This window comes from Phalangium opilio, unplaced genomic scaffold (assembly GCF_054372755.1).
Source record: "Phalangium opilio isolate 3A_F unplaced genomic scaffold, DU_Popi_V2 ptg000200l_1, whole genome shotgun sequence".
NCBI lineage: Eukaryota > Metazoa > Arthropoda > Arachnida > Opiliones > Phalangiidae > Phalangium > Phalangium opilio.
Window position 1 is genome coordinate 66787 of NW_028324213.1, and position 18122 is coordinate 84908.

Consider the following 18122-nt stretch of genomic DNA (forward strand, 5'->3'; position numbering starts at 1 on the left):
GAAAGGTTCTAAATTATCGAGCTAAATTTCAAAGTTTTGAAATGGATTTTTTTAAGCGACTAAATAGTTTGTAGGATTATGCACAAACAAAATTTTAATGAATTTTTTGGAAGTGAATTGTTCGTTTGAAAACATTAAAACTTTTTTCAATATGGTAGAATAGATTAGATCAAACGCGTTTCTGGTCCTCGAAAAACTCTTCGTTAAAAGAGATTATTAAATTTAACGAATACGTCTGTATATACTGCTGGGATATTAGGGCCTCCAAAACCAATTTAATACCCGATGCATTTATACAAATTTATAACTTTCTGCCTTTTTCAGAGGTTAATAAATCGGTGAAAATGACCAACTTACCATGCAGTTTGACGCTGGATTTTAAGTCGATCAAGTGGCCAACTTTTTATGTAGTTTCACATTGATGCGAGAACTACCCTTGCTTGTTAGAACTGTCCTCTTAAGTTCTCTCAAGGTTGAACCTTGCTAAGCATATAGCTCTATTTGTTGATAAATCAACCACTCAGGAAGGTGTCATGCGACACTCAGAAAGCGTTATTCAAACTCGGAAAGGTGTTATGCTGTACCCTTTAAGGAATTGCACAACACACAGTTAAAAATAATGGTGTTCAAAGGGTTTATATAGGTTTTATGATTTTCTCAGCAACCACTAAGGGTTTTACAGCACCAACTAAATGGTTTGAAAGGGTCGCCTTCAAAAACAGCAAACCATTACTGGTTTAAAACAACTTTGATAAACCGTTTCTGGTTTATAATGAGAAATGCCTGGGATCTGTGAAAAAATTGGTTTCAATGTAGTCCCTTTCAGGATAACTCCTTGATGGTTTAAAAATGGTAGTGCTAAAAACAGCAAACCATTAAGGGTGCATAGAAAACAGCAAAGCATTCCTGGTTTAAAAGTGGTGCTTTCAAAAAACTGCAAACCATTGCTGGTTTAAAAGTGGTACCTACAAAAAACTGCAAACCATTGAGGGTTCACTGTTAGAAAACAAGATTTACATAGGTTGAACCAGAGTAATTATAGACCGAGTAGCGCCGATTGGTGAAATTCGACGTCACAGATCAAAGGTTTCATCTACGGCGGTGCACGCATTTTGTTTCGCGTGTACGTGAATAGATGGCGTTAAACACTCCCTCCATCAGTTCGGAACTGCAGAACTGATTTGAAACGAACCAACAAGTGGTAAACCGGAACTGCCCGCGAGATTTAAGCGTGTTAAAAACCGTTTGTGACATCATTGTATTTTGTTATGGAGATAATAAAGCTTGATTGCGATAAAATTGGGTCATTTGTTCAAAACAAAGCCATGGTAGGTGTCAAGCAACGAAAGTGTGCTGTATTGCATTGCAGCAACAGAACGGATTCAGGGATACCAATGTATCGGATACCAAGAACCCCCGATATCAATAGGAAGTGGCTATTGTTTCTTGGTCGGCCAACCGGTAAACCATTGACTAACCTCAGTGTTTGTAAGGTACGAATAGAAGTACAGCAATAATTCTCAAATATTTATTAAATATCCTTCATGTGACAATAATTTATTATTATTACTATAATGGCGTTTATAACAATAGGATCATTTTGCAACCACCGCCTTTGGTGTGAAAGGACAGAAGTTACCGTTGGCCATTCCTACAATTGCTTCCCGATTCCAGCGACGTATATCTGTGATCACTTCTCACAGCAATACACTCTCCTGTATAACGGTAAGACACATGTTACTATTCTTGTCGCGACGCACTATTCGATAGGCTCAAATTAGCAGCTCTTACTGCAATCATAGCAAGATGTCCCAATTACATCCACCCAGCCTCATAGTCGTACAGTCGATTCGATGTAATACTAGTTGCCTAAATAGGTATCACTGTCTAATAATGGTATATCATATTGGTATCCATAGCGTGCCACGAGCGATACACCTATGTGTAACACGACGAATCAAGACAATGATCCTGACGGTGCCAATGTATCTATCAATATCAGGGATCAAGATGTTGAAACTAACGCTACCCAACAGCTAATCCAAGCCCATGAATCAACGTTAAGTGTTATAGTGTGTCAAACATCATCAAATAGTACATTAACTCAAGCGACACAAACACTTCACCCAGATGATTCTATGGCACATAAGCTAACCCAAACCGTAAATGCCACACACAACACACGCAATGACAGCGATGAGGTGCTTGTATCGCATTTAACTATTCAACGATTATCGAACGAGAATAAGGAACTCGTAAAGACAATTCAACGCCTTAACGCGTACAAACTAGCTTGGGAGAAGCTTTCACTGAAGATCAGATTTAACGTGTAGTGGACATCACACGAAATTGCCAGTGGTCAGCTCAAACCAAGTGTGAATCCTTGTGTTTACTTCATAATGTTGGCAACAAAGGTTATCAGTATCTTAGACACCGTGGATTCCCATTACCCGCAATTAGAACATTGCAAAAGTCCATTGAAGTGTTCCAGGCACCTCCTGGAATTCAAGACGATGCACTGAATATCCTTAAAACCCATGTAATAAGTCTAACAGACATGCAACGGAAAGTGGTCATACTGGTGGTACGCTCCGCTAGCCAAAAGTGGAAATATATTTTGGCGTACCATCTAACAGTAGCTCTTCCACTGAGCTATAACCCCTTTCGGATGATCAAGTAAAGATCATCGTACAATTAAATTCTTTTAGACTAAAACCGCGAAATGGAGATACCGGGGGTTGAACCCGAGACTTCTCACATACAAAGCGTGCGCTCTTCCACTGAGCTACATCCCCTTTGGATGTACACGTAGAGATCATCGTAAAATTAAATACTTTTAGACTAAAACCGCGAAATGGAGATACCTTGGGTTGAACCCGGGACTTCTCACATGCGAAGCGAGCGCTCTTCCACTGAACTCTATCCCCTTCGGAAGTACAAGTAGAGATCATAGTAAAATTAAATACTTTAAGACTAAAACCGCGAAATGGAGATACCGGGGGTTGAAACCGGGACTTCTCACATGCGAAGCGAGCGCTCTTCCACTGAGCTATATCCCCTTTCGGATGAACAAGTAAAGATCATCGTAAAATTAAATTCTTTTAGACTAAAACCGCGAAATAGAGATACCGGGGGTTGAACCCGGGACTTCTCACATGCGAAGCGTGCGCTCATCCACTGAGATATATCCCCTTCGGATGTACACGTAGAGATCATCGTAAAATTAAATACTTTTAGACTAAAACCGCGAAATGGAGATACCTTGGGTTGAACCCGGGACTTCTCATATTCGAAGCGAGAGCTCTTCCACTGAGCTCTATCCCCTTCGGAAGTACAAGTAGAGATCATAGTAAAATTAAATACTTTGTGACTAAAACCGCGAAATGGAGGTACCGAAGGTTGAACCAGGGACCTCTCACATGCGAAGCGTGCGCTCTTCCACTGAGCTATACCCCCTTCGGATGAACAAGTAGAGATCATCGTAAAATTAAATACTTTTAGAGTAAAACCGCGAAATGGAGATACCGGCGGTTGAAACCAGGACTTCTCACATGCGAAGCGTGCGCTCTTCCACTGAGCTATATCCCCTTCGAAAGAATGAGTGGAGATTTTCAGAAAATAATATATATTTTGTTAAAACCGCGAAACGGAGATACCGGGGGTTGAACCCGGGACTTCTCACATGCGAAGCGTGCGCTCTTCCACTGAGCTATATCTTCTTCGGATGTACACGTAGAGATCATCATAAAATTAAATACTTTTAGACTAAAACCGCGAAATGGAGATAACGGGGGTTGAACCCGGGACTTCTCACATGCGAAGCGTTTGCTCTTCCATTGAGATATATCCCCTTCGGATGTACACATAGAGATCATCATAAAATTAAATACTTTTAAACTAAAACCGTGAAATGGAGATACCGGGGGTTGAACCCGGGACTTCTCACATGCGAAGCGAGCGCTCTTCCACTGAGCTCTATCCCTTTCAGAAGTACAAGTAGAGATCATAGTAAAATTGAATACTTTAAGACTAAAACCGCGAAATGGAGATACCGGGGGTTGAAACCTGGACTTCTCACATGCAAAGCGAGCGCTCTTCCATTGAGTTATATCCCCTTCGGATGTACACGTAGAGATCATAGTAAAATTAAATACTTTTAGACTAAAACCGCGAAATGAAGATACCGGGGGTTGAACCCGGGACTTATCATATGCGAACCGAGCGCTCTTCCACTGAGCTCTATCCCCTTCGGATGAACAAGTAGAGATCATAGTAAAATTAAATACTTTTAGACTAAAACCGCGAAATGGAGATACTGAGGGGTGAAACCGGGACTTCTCACATGCGAAGCGAGCGCTCTTCCATTGAGCTATATCCCCTTCGGATGTACACGTTGAGATCATCATAAAATTAAATACTTTTAAACTAAAACCGCGAAATGGAGATACCGGGAGTTGAGCCCGGGACTTCTCACATGCGGACCGAGCGCTCTTTCACTGAGCTCTATCCCCTTCGGAAGTACAATTAGAGATCATAATAAAATTAAATACTTTTAGACTAAAACCGCGAAATGGAGATACCGGGGGTTGAAACCTGGACATCTCACACACCGAGCGCTCTTTCACTGAGCTATATCCCCTTCGGATGTAAAAGTAGAGATCATCGTAAAATTAAATACTTTTAGACTAAAACCGCGAAATGGAGATACCGGGGGTTGAACCCGGGACTTATCATATGCGAACCGAGCGCTCTTCCACTGAGCTCTATCCCCTTCGGATGTACAAGTAAAGATCATAGTAAAATTAAATACTTTTAGACTAAAACCGCGAAATGGAGATACTGAGGGGTGAAACCGGGACTTCTCACATGCGAAGCGAGCGCTCTTCCATTGAGCTATATCCCCTTCGGATGTACACGTAGAGATCATCATAAAATTAAATACTTTTAGACTAAAACCGCGAAATGGAGATACCGGGGGTTGAGCCCGGGACTTTTCACATGCGAACCGAGCGCTCTTTCACTGAGCTCTATCCCCTTCGGAAGTACAATTAGAGATCATAGTAAAATTAAATACTTTTAGACTAAAACCGCGAAATGGAGATACCGGTGGTTGAACCCGGGACTTCTCACATGCAAAGCGAGCGCTCTTCCACTGAGCTATATCCCCTTCGGATGAATGAGAGGACATTTTTAGAAAAGAATAAATATTTTGTTAAAACCGCGAAATGGAGATACCGAAGGTTGAACCCGGAACTTCTCACATGCGAACCGAGCGCTCTTCCACTGAGCTCTATCCCCTTCGGAAGTACAAGTAGAGATCATAGTAAAATTAAATACTTTTAGACTAAAACCGGGAAATGGAGATACCGGGGGTTGAAACCAGGACTTCTCGCATGCGAAGCGAGCGCTCTTCCACTGAGATATATCCCCTTCGGATGTACAAGTAGAGATCATCGTAAATTAAATACTTTTAGACTAAAACCTCGAAATGGAGATACCGGGGCTTGAATCCGGGACTTCTCACATGCAAAGCGAGCGCTCTTCCACTGAGCTATATTCCCTTCGGATGTACAGTCCCGGACAAAAGTTTCTGGACATTTTCATTTGGCTGCCATTTTGTTCCTATTTGAGCTAGAGTAACAAAGTAGGACTTTCTAAATAGGTTTACTTCTCAAAATTATATTAAAATTACAAATGACACTGTGGCGCTAATAGGGTGTTAGCCATAGCGGAAATAGTAAAGCCCCCCGATAATGACGTTACGAAATAATGCTTGAAGGCCTTAAATGTAGAGAGAAGACGTCTGCTACAAGAAGTAATGTCCATCATTGAACGCATACAAATCGGGCGTTCTTGGAAACCGTGTCAGACAGGGTTAATAATGTCAACAATATCAATACTTCACTTAGACGAGTACCTAAGACAGGATGGGTTTACATATATCATGCCAGGACGATTCAATCAAAACGCCTTAGAGAGTTTGTTCGGTCGTATACGTGACAGAGGAAATAGATACCCTACAGCAAAGGCATTTAGACAGCGATTACGAATATTGCTTATTAAACAACTGCAGGAATATATCTCACCAGACATTTTGACTACCATAGTAAAACCACCAGTGTCTCGTGGACATTGCAACCTTCATGAGCCTTTGGAACGTGATAGTGTCACAGTACCCTCTGACAATAATGTGAGTTGTAATGCAACGGATACCATGTTTGCCTGCAATGTCGTTGAAGAACTACATCCTGTCCTGCATATGCCTGATACAGAACACATTCCAGATGCTCAGCGTGAATTACTGGAAGTCTTTGAAATATACCAAGAGGCGGATGACTCGCATCAATTACCTGATCCCGATAACGCATTCCTCCAAGTAGACGTCATGGAAGGTGATACATCGCATGAGGATGAATGTTACTTAAGTAGATCATATGATATGTATGCGTGTAATGGTCCTGATAGCCTGGGATTTATTGTTGACACTCTAGGGCTTACTAGCACTAACCCAATAGATATACTTGTAACATTAGACAGTATATCAGTCTACTATCTAGCAGGCTACATTTGCTTTTCACTTGAAAACAAGGTGTGTTGTCAATGTTTCGATAGCATTTGCGACCCCCAATCTAACCATACCCTGCATCCTGATGCAATTCATGCTGAAAACAAAGCTTTCGGAAACCTCAAACAGCCATCAACGTTATTCCTCAAGTTTATTACGTCCTGCGAAGAATGTTTGATGGAGAAACATTTAGATAACCTAGATACAGTAACCGATCCTTTTAATGTATTTTCCAAGTCAGTTCATGACTATACAGACAGGTACAGACACATCTTTCGCGAGTGTTGCAATGTAAGATCGAAGGCAATAGTGAAATATGTACGTACCCGTGTTCATATACGAGCGAAGCATGTAACCAAAACGCTCAAAGGTGTACAGTCCCGGACAAAAGTTTCTGGACATTTTCATTTGGCTTCCATTTTGTTCCTATTTGAGCTAGAGTAACAAAATAGGACTTTCTAGATAGGTAGCCTTCTCAAAATTATTTTAAAATTAAAAAGGACACGGTGGCACTAATAGGGCGTAAGCCATAGTGCAAATGAGTAAAGCCCCCCGATAATGAGGTCACGAAATAATGCTTCAAATGGATCAGCAACGCTATCGTTGCACGCGTCTTGTCATGTAGAATCCAAAACTGTTTTCAAATTGTCAATTGGTTCAGACAATCAAAAGTTATGACAAAAAACGTGACTTTTAAAACATTGGCAAATAAGCCTAACGAATATTTATTTCATCTATATCAACTTAGCTCAGTAGTAAAACATTACGATCAGAAAAACAGGATGTTCAAGCCATAGCATAGTTTTACTCTGAAATTATAGAAATGAGGTTTTAAGAATTACGTTCAGTAATGTGGCGATTTATTAGTTAATTGCCAGTAGGGTTTGGGTTTTAAAAGGACAATAGGGTTCCAACTTAGAAATAAAATTTTTGGAAGGCGCTTTGGGAAGTACAAATTTTGGATTTGTGTGCAAGGTAGTGTTAAGTCTGTGAATTTGGAATAATAAGCAAGTTGTGATTGCTAAAGTGGAAGGATTTTCGACATTAAAAATTTTGCAAATATTCCATAATGCGCGAAGTTTGCGTTTTGAGTTGAATTCTTTCTGAAGTAAATGTTTTAAGCTCTTTAAGAAAAAATATTTTGTGTAGCTTCCGGGTGGGTGGGTTTTCGATGATTAATGTTTTTGTGTCTTTTCGGTAAAAAAATGTTTGGTTGGATTTTGTTAGGAAATGTTTTGAGTGCTTGGAAAATAAATATCGTGGCAGAACTCCAGTTTGCAGAATAGGTGACGTGTCTACCATGGAAATGTAGCGGAGAATCGGGAATGGAGATTCACGATGAAATGATTAGAGAAGAATGTAACAACGACAAATTCTTGAAGAAGGATGCGAATATTAATTCTCTTTGTAAAATGGATGGTAATCTCCGAAGATAATGGTTCGAATTATTATATTATTTAAATTAAAAAGACTCACTTGTCCTAATGACATGAAAATATTGATAATCGAATACTTCTCGTTTTGTCTGGAAGTTTAATTTTTCCACCACTTTTGAAATTAGACTACTATCTCTTTAAATTTTAGAATGCCATATATTTTTGATTAAATCTAAGGTTAATTATAGAACGTTGTATTTAAAAAAGTAGTCTTCAAATAATGAATTAAATGGATTTTTAATGTGTTTTAAGTAGTTCACTGGAATTTACACAGTCATCAACATCATAATAATAATAATAGGGGCTGGGCTTCATGAAAAGAGAAAAAAATACCTTTTGTATTTTATTTCCGAGTAGGTAGGCTGACCTGTTTTTAAGCTTGCATCATGGCAATCACTTAATTCATCACGGTAAACAAGTGCCTGCCTACCTTGGAGATGATGTTACGATTTACGTTTATTCACTAATGAAAATATTCAGGAATTTTATCATGAATATTTGGAAAAATTTCATCATGAATATTTTTGAAAATTTGATCATGAACATTTTTAAGATTCTCATCATGAACATTTTTAAGAATTTAATCATGAAAATTTAGAAAAATTAATCACGATAACTAAGAAAAATGTATCATGAATAATTCGTAAAATCCATCTTGAATATTTAAAAAAAATTTTCAAGAGTATATAGAGAAAAAATGCATCATGAATACTTGGAAAAAAATACATCTTGAATATTTTCAAATTATAACGAATGGTTTTATAGATGTTAAGCCTAAAAGTGTCTGACCTTTCCTAGACGTGGTTAAGATTTAAATTGAAATTCCCAATGTAAAAAAAACTCGATGTCTTAGATTAGTGGTGTCTTTTAAATTTGAGTAACAAATGGTATATAGGGCATAGAACATGGGTTTGATTTATTGGTCTTCCAGTACGAATTTCTGTATTGGTATACTTACGACGGTTTATTTACTTATGAAAAAAACGCGATACATGATTGATTGACGTATAAAAAACGGGTAGTGTGTGCAAAACTTGTTCAATATCTCGATTTACATATTAGAACTGAAAAATAGCTTTTAGGTTTTATCGATTCACATGGGTATACGGACTAAACCCTTCCAAGACAAAGAACCCCAGACATAATCTCCCATTACTGAAATTGTACAAAATACCCCATCCCCAGACAAAATCCTCGATTGTTAACCCTGTCCGAGAAAAGTGAAAAATCCCCCGGTAATTATACCCATCATAGAAAAAATACAATATCAATATAATCCGAAACACTTCAGCAATCCGGTAGTGCAATAGATCAGGCATTGGACTATTTCTAATTAATTCGTTGACTTTCATTCATTTCAAGGGAAAAATAAAATCAACCACTGAAAGAACACTTGTGGGAGTTTTAGAATTACTCATACCATTGACGGGGTCTCAGGAAACTCTTTGCCAAATTTCAACCTTCTGTTTTGGATAAAGAATGCGCGCGAGGAAATTTGTTTTCGCGCTATAGGATAGGCAACTCCCCTATCTCCGAAAGCAGCTTATTCTGTATATACTCTATTTCCAGCTTCGGTTGTTAGCACGCTCAAAGCTAGGTCTCTGTGTTATGTAGCTTTGTGCGTGCTGACAAGAGACGAAGAAAAAAAAAGAATTATAAATATCCGCGAGATTTTTACCTCAAATGCACGAACCTGTAGGCTTTAGTTTCAAATACGTGCATAGTCGTTTGTATTCAATTGGTGGGTCCTTCAAACATTATCAAGGAACGTTGTGCTATTAAAAATAGCGAAAATTATTTCTTTAGATTCCCAAAAGATTTAGAAACGTAATAAATATTTATAATACTCACTCTAACATCCTTCTCTAACAGTCTAAATTAGTATTACTTGAAATTTTAAAAGTCACTGGCTCGACTATGAAGTAGACACTCGACAGTCGAGGCACTTCAACTTTTTTCGAAGCCTACTAGAATTTCCGCCCATACATTTGAGCTAAAACTCGCGGATATTTTAAATCCAGAGAATCTTTATTTTCTTCGTCTCTTGTCATCACGAACAAAGCTACGTTACATAGAGACCCAGCTTTGCGCGTGCTGACAGCCCTAGCTGAATCAGATTATACAGAATAAGCTGTCGTCAGAAATAGGGGAGTTGCCTATCCTATAGCGTGAATACAAATTTCCTCACGCGAATTCTTTATTCATGCTCCTATGGTACCCAGCAGGATAAAAACCCTTGGAAGGAAAAACAGACTGATGGCGAATTCCACTGGGTCCTCCCGGAGCGCTCCCATGGAGCAATAAAAATGAGAGACCCTTATTACGGAAAAACAGTCTTTAACGATCCGGCAACTACTCCTCCCATGTTTATTGCTCCATGGGAGCGCTCCGGAAGGACCCAGTGGAATTCGCCATGAGATCCGCCTTTTTACATAAATAGAAATTGATTTTTAAAATTTTTAGCGGTAGAACATTTGGTAAACATTATATTTTACAATATTACTACAATATTTACATAGAAATATACGAAAAGGTTTCCTCTAAAATAGCGCTTAGTAAAAATTATAATATTTTAAAAATGCTAAAACCATTCATAATTTGATATCGCAGCTTTTTGAAGATCATTTCATCACCTAATAGAGAAATTATGAAAGTTGAGTTGTAAAAAATGGCATTCTTTAACTTCCGTTTTAAGACTTTTACCCTACTAAACCACATTAAGCCTTTCGAGTGGATGGGCATAAATTGGTGCACATCCATCCTCTAAAAAATTATCTGGCCATCGTGTCCGACGATGAAACGTTTATCATTCGTAAAGACTACACATTCTAACTGCTCGAGTGTCTAATTTTTGTGCTCTGTTCCAGGGTTGTTTGATTTAAATCAAGTGATTTTTTTTAAAAAAAATCATTTGATTAAAATCAAGAATATATTTTTATTTTTAAAAAATGTTTTCTAAGATTCCAAGAAGTAGGTTAAGAAACTCGAGAAGAAACTTAACTAGAAAAGACCCATAATTAAAAACAATCATAGTGTTGTTATATTTCAGTTTGTCTTGCTGTATAGGCTAAGAAATGAAATAGCGGTCCAGCTAGTCATTTTATACAAGCATTAGAATAGCAACAATATCCAATAGCTGCTTAAATGTCATGATTATTTTCCTTTTGGTTAGTTTTGACTCAAGACTTTTCATGTTGGTAATTTACTATCTAGTAGTTCAAGAAAAATCAAATAAATCGATGTAAATAAAAAAATCGCTTTTTTTGTTTTATTTGAAAAAAATCAAAATAATCAACAACCCTGCTCTGTTCCAAATTGAAGCCTCTTTACACTTTTAGAGAAAAGAAACTTCACGTTTCTTAAGTTTCACGCGAAGCGTTCAAAAAGATCCTGTCTCACCAAAGTTCATCTTACAGAAATGGTTCGGAAAGTTGACCATGTCAACGTCAGGAACGCTGCTGAGTTGTTTGAAGCGGTACAGAATTCTTGGCGCGATCTCAAGTTGAACGTGGAACTATTCCAGGCGTATCATCATTCAATGCCTGGTAGAGTTCGGGAGGTTTACGAAAACCAGGGATATTGGTCGCATTATTAGACCGTTAACTTCGTCATGTAAAAACTTTAACTGGTTTTGTGTAATTTTTTTAGAGTATGTTTAGATCTAATATTAGATTTGATTAAAATTTTCTTAAAATCTTGTATTATTAATATCGTAGGAACTATTTCTAACGGATAATTATTGGTTTTAGTGGAAAGGTGTCCACACATGTAAATACTGAAATGATAACTGGCGATGTCAACTGTTTTTTCATTGATCAAGTTTTAATAAAAAAAGCATTAAATATGATCGTATAGTTCTTTTAAAATTCATTACACAAGTTGTCCTGTGATCTTATTTAAAACCTAATTACTTCCAATAACCGAAATGGCGACATTGAACTGCACGCAAACCTCTATCGCTAGAACAGTAAATAAACCGTCAAAAGTATACTAAAACCTGAAACAATACTCGAAAACCAACAAATCAAACCCGTGTCCTAAAGTGTTATCTAAACCATTTATTACTCAAACTTGAAAGACATCACTAATCTAAGACAACAAGTTTAATTTTAAACTCGAAATTTTAATTTAAATCACAAGGACGCCAATTTAAACCTCAGTAACTTATATGCTTAACATCTATAGTTACAATTTGACTGATAATCTACTCCGAGTCCAAACACCTTTACCTAGAGGCATGAAATTTTGCAGGGACGGTACTCAAAGGCAGTAGGCGGGCTCTTAGATTTTTTCCAATTCCTCATCATCTTGAAAAATGGCGGCGTCTACGTGTTTCAACCGAATCTATAACATTTAAAACACTGGTTCCCAATTTCCGTAAGACTGACTTCATGTCTTTTGAAGCTCGATTTTCCACCTTCGTTAAAAATGGCGGCCTGAAATGTAATAATATATCTCGATGGGCAACGCCGGTTGTTTTTTTTTTGCTGCTCTGTTAATACTAAAGATTCAAGATGGATTTTTGATTCTAAATATTCAAGTTGGAGTTCTCCTAAATATTCAAGTTGGAGTTCTCCTAAATATTCAAGATGAATTTGTTTCTAAATATTCATGATATAATTTTAGTAAAACTTCATCTGCGAAAAAAAACATAAATAAAATAAAATTTCTATCCGAACAACCTTGGAGAAGCTTCAACCTTTGACAGGGCAAGAAAATGGTATTTAACTCTATACATGGGCACCCGTTAAATTTCTCATTTCAAGTAAAAAATCCAAGGCGTCTTAGATTATTTTGTAAATCTAAGTGTCCCTCTATCCATATAGATTATGAAACGTAAACTTTAAACTACAGAAGAATAATATCAAATCATTTTAGGGGAAATAGTCAAGGTTAATAATGGAAGCAGACTCAATTTATTTTTTTGCCAAATTAACGATAGTAAAATTGAGATATTAAATTCTCAATGTCACGAACCAAGGCACTTACCGACTATATTATAGCAGGAAAAGTATGGGCTATTGAGTCTGATTGTTTTCCGATGATCATTGATACTGCTCTACTCTAAGGTAAAAAATATATAGAGCAACCTTCATACGCTGAAACACGACACAATTGCAAACGCTGTGCTTTTTATCGTTTGTAGGGCCTCTCTGTTTTTTGCTCTAGTTTCCAAAAACAGCCATAATTTTCAAAAAACCAAATTCTTAAGTAAAGTTTAAAGGGATAGTTATCACGTTTAAAATGTGCTGGGAATAAGAAAACTTGCAGAGTAAAGCCAAGAAAGCGGGAAATACGTTAAAATTATCCACGTCGTAAAATATTTTCATGTCATAAGAACTTGCGAATAATTTAAGCTGTATATATATATTATTATAATTCAAACCATTCTCATCCACTTTGAATTGAACAATATGTCTTCTCAACCATTCTCATCCACTTTGAATTGAACAATATGTCTTCTCAACCATCCTCATGAATTTTCCGTCGAAATATTATTCCCACAATATTATTTTCAGATCATTTCTCAACATCCAATTCTTAGGCGTCCAAAAATTGATTACCGAACGTCAAATAAGTTCTGTTACACCTGTATTTTAGTCATGCCACCTATTTTGCTCCTTAAACCTTCTCAAAGAATATTCTTGAAACACTGTCCATCATCCAATACCGCGGCTCGTCCAACTTTTAATACCAATTCAACACATAATGCCGTCTGCCGTAAAATATCCGTCAAAAGAATTATCCCCAAATATCCACCCACTGTATAAGCAACTAGTAAATTATAAAAAAATCTTTAAACATATCCAAATCTCTAAATATTTAGACGTTTACAAACCGCCACCAACAACCCTCCATTTCCGAAGACTGAGTCTAATTCATAAGTTCCCATTTCTCATATGTCAGTGTGGGACTAAAAATTCTTGGGTTGGAACATCTTGTTTTTCTAATCGTAATGTTTTACTACTGAGCTAAGTTGATATAGAAGAAATAAATAATCGTTAGGCTTATTTGCTATTGTTTTGAACATCACGTTTTTTGTCATAACTTTTGATTTTCTGAACCGATTTACAATTTGAAAACAGTTTCGGATTCTACGTGACAAGACGCGATAGCATTGTTAATCCATTTGAAGCATTATTTCGTAACGTCATTATCGGGGGGCTTTACTATTTCCGCTATGGCTAACGCCCTATTAGCCCCACAGTGTCATTTGTAATTTTAAAATAATCTTGAGAAGGCAACCTATCTAGAAAGTCCTATTTTGTTACTCTAGCTCAAATAGGAACAAAATGGAAGCCAAATGAAAATGTCCAGAAACTTTTGTCGGGGACTGTACAAGTAACGCCAACAATGAAGAAAGGGGTGGTGACGTTTCAAATTCTAAAGTACGAAGAGGGAAATTGAAGTGCAACCTTTACTTCATAGTCGCGACATTGGAAATGTAGCATTTCGTAGTACGAAATTAAATGTATGAATTCATGCAACACCCTGCTTTGGAATCCACTTTTAAAAATTTACATTTTCCTTTCGAATTATGTCAAAGTTCGCTTGGTCTTTTTAGACAGAGTATTTCAAATATTTATTATTGATCCCTCAGCACGTACTCCCTTCAAAATAATTAATTTCATGATAAAATGTTTTCGGAAAATGTAATTGTTCTTGAAAAAGCGTAGATATGTAATTTTTTCAATTAATTTAGAGGGAATAGATCGATTAACAGTAAATACAGTTGATTGAATTTAATATTTTTTAAGGATTAAATGGATAAAAATAACTAAAAAAAATTGCAATATCTGAAACTTCAGCCAATTGATAAACCTCACACATATCGTTTGTTTTTTTCGGTCTTGCTCCACACCAAGACGTTTTTTATAATCTATTTAGTCTTTAGTTTCTACATAGGTAAAAAACTTATTCCTAAGTTTCCAACCGAGTAAAGCTTAGCTTAATTGTTAAGCTTAAAATAGTACGAAAATTTACATACGATCTCCGACTGCCGCGGAAAAAGTTGAAATACAAAGCGCGTTAACCAACAGCAAAGAGATGATCAAAGTTTTGGCTCCCATTTTTAAGCAGCAAGTCGTCGTGAAGTAACTGGAAGTTAAGTTGAGTTTAGAAGTTGAATATTCGAAGCTTGTGAGAGCAGGATATGCTTGCTATGGTGCGATGTTGGCCGTTTTATACAAAAATTTCAGGCATACTTCAGTGTGCTTCTCATCAACGACAAGACACGTTTATTTTTGGATATCCTTTCGGCTCTCTCATTGGTTGTCACGAATTTTAACAGAACGCCTGATTGGTTGAATATTTTCAGAGATGAGGCCCAAACACTCGACCCTCTTATTCTTGACCTATAAAGTTTTCCCTGTTTTTGGTTCTAGTAATAGTAATAAAAGTTGACTTTCGCTTTTGGTTTAACACTCCCGATGAGCTGTTGGTTCGGTTATGGCGGGAGGATTTTTGTGGCGCGAAATGGAGCGCTTGTCGCCGGAATACACAAGTAATTGTCACAAGTACGCGTTAAAGCACAATTGGTAATTGTCAGTCGTAACTAGTCCTGGCAAGCTCGCCACTTTATGTAACCGTAAATTGTAAACGTAGGAAAGGGGGCCTAATTTCACGGCTCACAAAGATAATTAAATAAAAACTAGCAATTCAAGAAGTTCCCAGGTTACCCTTTTAAAGGACTTATTGTCCATGACTAACTAACTTATATTTACCAAATGATCCATTGGGAAGAAAACGCCGTGGTAATTGAAATAGTACTTTTATTTAAACAAAACAAAACACGTTTTAACTTGACCGTGGTTACAAAAGACTGACTGCTCGCAACTGACAACTGACTGCCGATGCGAACACTGAGTAGACTGCTGCCCGACGACTCTTTACAGATTGTAGGCGGGGGTTTTTATCCCCGCGAAAAATGTTTTTTTAACAGGGTTGACAGCAGTGGCGCTTAAGGCGCCACTTCGGGACAATTTAACATTATACAAAATTTAGTGTAAAAATATAAATTGAGTAAAGCAGACGACGCGGTTTGTTCCCGGGAAGGAGGTTCTGGCTGTGGACGGTTACAAAGCCTTACCAAAATTAAGATTTTAATCTTTTGGGTAGAATTATTATTATTGGCGAAGAATATGTGGATATCTTCTGTAGAAAGTGTTTTCTTTCATAAAGCCTTACCTAATTAAAGATTTTAATCATTTGGGTAGAATTATTATTATTTAGCTTAAAATATTCCCAAATCCAATCACAGTCAAAGCTTTCTATCCATTAAAATGTAGTTTGGTCTAAAAGCTATTGTCTCCGTCATGAGTTCCCATATCAGAAGGGTAAAAGAAGTATTATATTCTTCCCATGATATTTATCAAATGATTATTAATTTCTTTACCAACTTGCGTTAATCATTTCCTTCCTAACATAATTAATCAAAAGATTATTAATTTCTTTATCAACTTGCGTTAATCATTTCCTTCCAAACATAATTAATCAAAAGATTATTAATTTCTTTACCAACTTGCGTTAATCATTTCCTTCCTAACATAATTAATCAAAAGATTATTAATTTCTTTATCAACTTGCGTTAATCATTTCCTTCCTAACATAATTAATCAAAAGATTATTAATTTCTTTATCAACTTGCGTTAATCATTTCCTTCTATTATTTTTATTATTATTAGTTCCAAACCATTGTTTGTTGGATGGCTCACTAATAGTGGTTTTGTTCGAAACTGAGCTTCATCCATCAAATATTACATATAACCACAATTAATATAACTTGTTAAAAGTGTGTTTGAGTTAATATGTAAACTATTAATTAAGAAAACAAGGTTTGCTGTCAATACTTTCCAGAAAATCACCGTTAATGGCAATAGTATTTATTGTATTTAATAGTTTACTAGGTAAACAAACGTGTTACGTTGGTGAGGAATATGTGTATAAATCTTCTGCAGTAAGCGTGGTTTTTCATAAAACATTACCAAATGAAACATTTTAATCATTTAGGTAGAATACTAGGTTTTAATTATTACAATGGAACCCTGATTTGAGTAAATAAATAACGGCATATTTAACTATCACTACTGTTACCTATGCTTAAGAAATAAATAAAGCATAAATTCATAGCATAATACAAAGCTGACTTCGAAGACAGAGCATATATGAGGAAGCCAGGATGGGAAATAAGATTGACAGGCCTGGTGCACCGTGCGTACTATGGAAATTGTTTTGACCAAGGCTTAGAGAAATTAATTCACCACGCGCACCACGATTCCATTTAAAAGGCAAAAACAACACACTGACCGCATACACTTTTAGTAAATAACATTTCTCACTACAGCTGTTTTCGGGGCTGAAGCGACCAAGGCTTAGCGCAATTTCACGGGTTTCACCGCCTTAAAAAAGTGCCAAGTTTAGAAATAGATTGTGGGACAATAAAAAGGTGGAAAATTATGAAATTAGGCTTATATTAAAGCTTGAAACCTACTTTATATTATATTTAAAATCCATCCATGAGCAAATGCTAAAAAAATATGAAAATGACAACGAAAAAGGACCCACTCTCAAATTTTTTCCCTTTAAAAAAATGGCGGCCACAAACGGGGTATATTGTCACGGCGGCAATATTAAAGCAGTCTTATCTCACTACCGATAGGCCATTTCAATCAAAAGGCATTAAGAAAAACAATCGGACTAATATGACGCAACTAAACGCAAAAAAAGGCCAATTTTGGTCGCGCTGATATTTTCTAGTAAATCAGTCAATCCATTCTTAAATAACGCAGATTGGGGTAATTTTGAAAATTTAAAATTAAACATACTAAAACTTAAAATGAATCAATGAAAGCTGGAAAGCACAAATACTAAATATGAGGCTTTCCTTTAAAACCGTTTTCAAATCAAACAAACGTATAGTTATATCATGACGGCTACCACAAGATGGTTATCTGTAAAATATTTTCCCATGTTATTTCTATGGGAAAATTTCGAGGTTTTCGTCAAAATCTATGATTATTTTTATGGAAATGAAAACCACCCTCAGCAACTTTATTTTTTATAAAATAAACTATTACATGGATCTCTTTGAAATTTTAACCACATATTTAGGGTCCAAATTG

The 18122-nt window shown here is 36.5% G+C and overlaps 2 long non-coding RNA genes and 3 other non-coding genes across 5 annotated transcripts; all 5 read right to left on the reverse strand.

Moving 5' to 3' along the window:
- Nucleotides 1–1514: 1514 nt before the first annotated feature.
- On the reverse strand, nucleotides 1515–2155 carry LOC149621739 (uncharacterized). The gene is made up of 2 exons (XR_016375003.1): nucleotides 1792–2155; nucleotides 1515–1715 (listed from the first exon to the last, which is right to left on the reverse strand). It is a non-coding gene; the product is annotated as an uncharacterized LOC149621739 (long non-coding RNA).
- An 832-nt stretch (nucleotides 2156–2987) lies between these two features.
- Nucleotides 2988–3059, reverse strand: TRNAA-CGC (transfer RNA alanine (anticodon CGC)). Its single transcript has one exon. It is a non-coding gene; the product is annotated as a tRNA-Ala (tRNA).
- A 2036-nt stretch (nucleotides 3060–5095) lies between these two features.
- TRNAA-UGC (transfer RNA alanine (anticodon UGC)) lies at nucleotides 5096–5167 on the reverse strand. Its single transcript has one exon. It is a non-coding gene; the product is annotated as a tRNA-Ala (tRNA).
- A 322-nt stretch (nucleotides 5168–5489) lies between these two features.
- On the reverse strand, nucleotides 5490–5561 carry TRNAA-UGC (transfer RNA alanine (anticodon UGC)). Its single transcript has one exon. It is a non-coding gene; the product is annotated as a tRNA-Ala (tRNA).
- A 217-nt stretch (nucleotides 5562–5778) lies between these two features.
- LOC149621743 (uncharacterized) lies at nucleotides 5779–6127 on the reverse strand. The gene is made up of 3 exons (XR_016374994.1): nucleotides 6087–6127; nucleotides 5918–6017; nucleotides 5779–5852 (listed from the first exon to the last, which is right to left on the reverse strand). It is a non-coding gene; the product is annotated as an uncharacterized LOC149621743 (long non-coding RNA).
- Between the last annotated feature and the right edge of the window lie 11995 nt (nucleotides 6128–18122).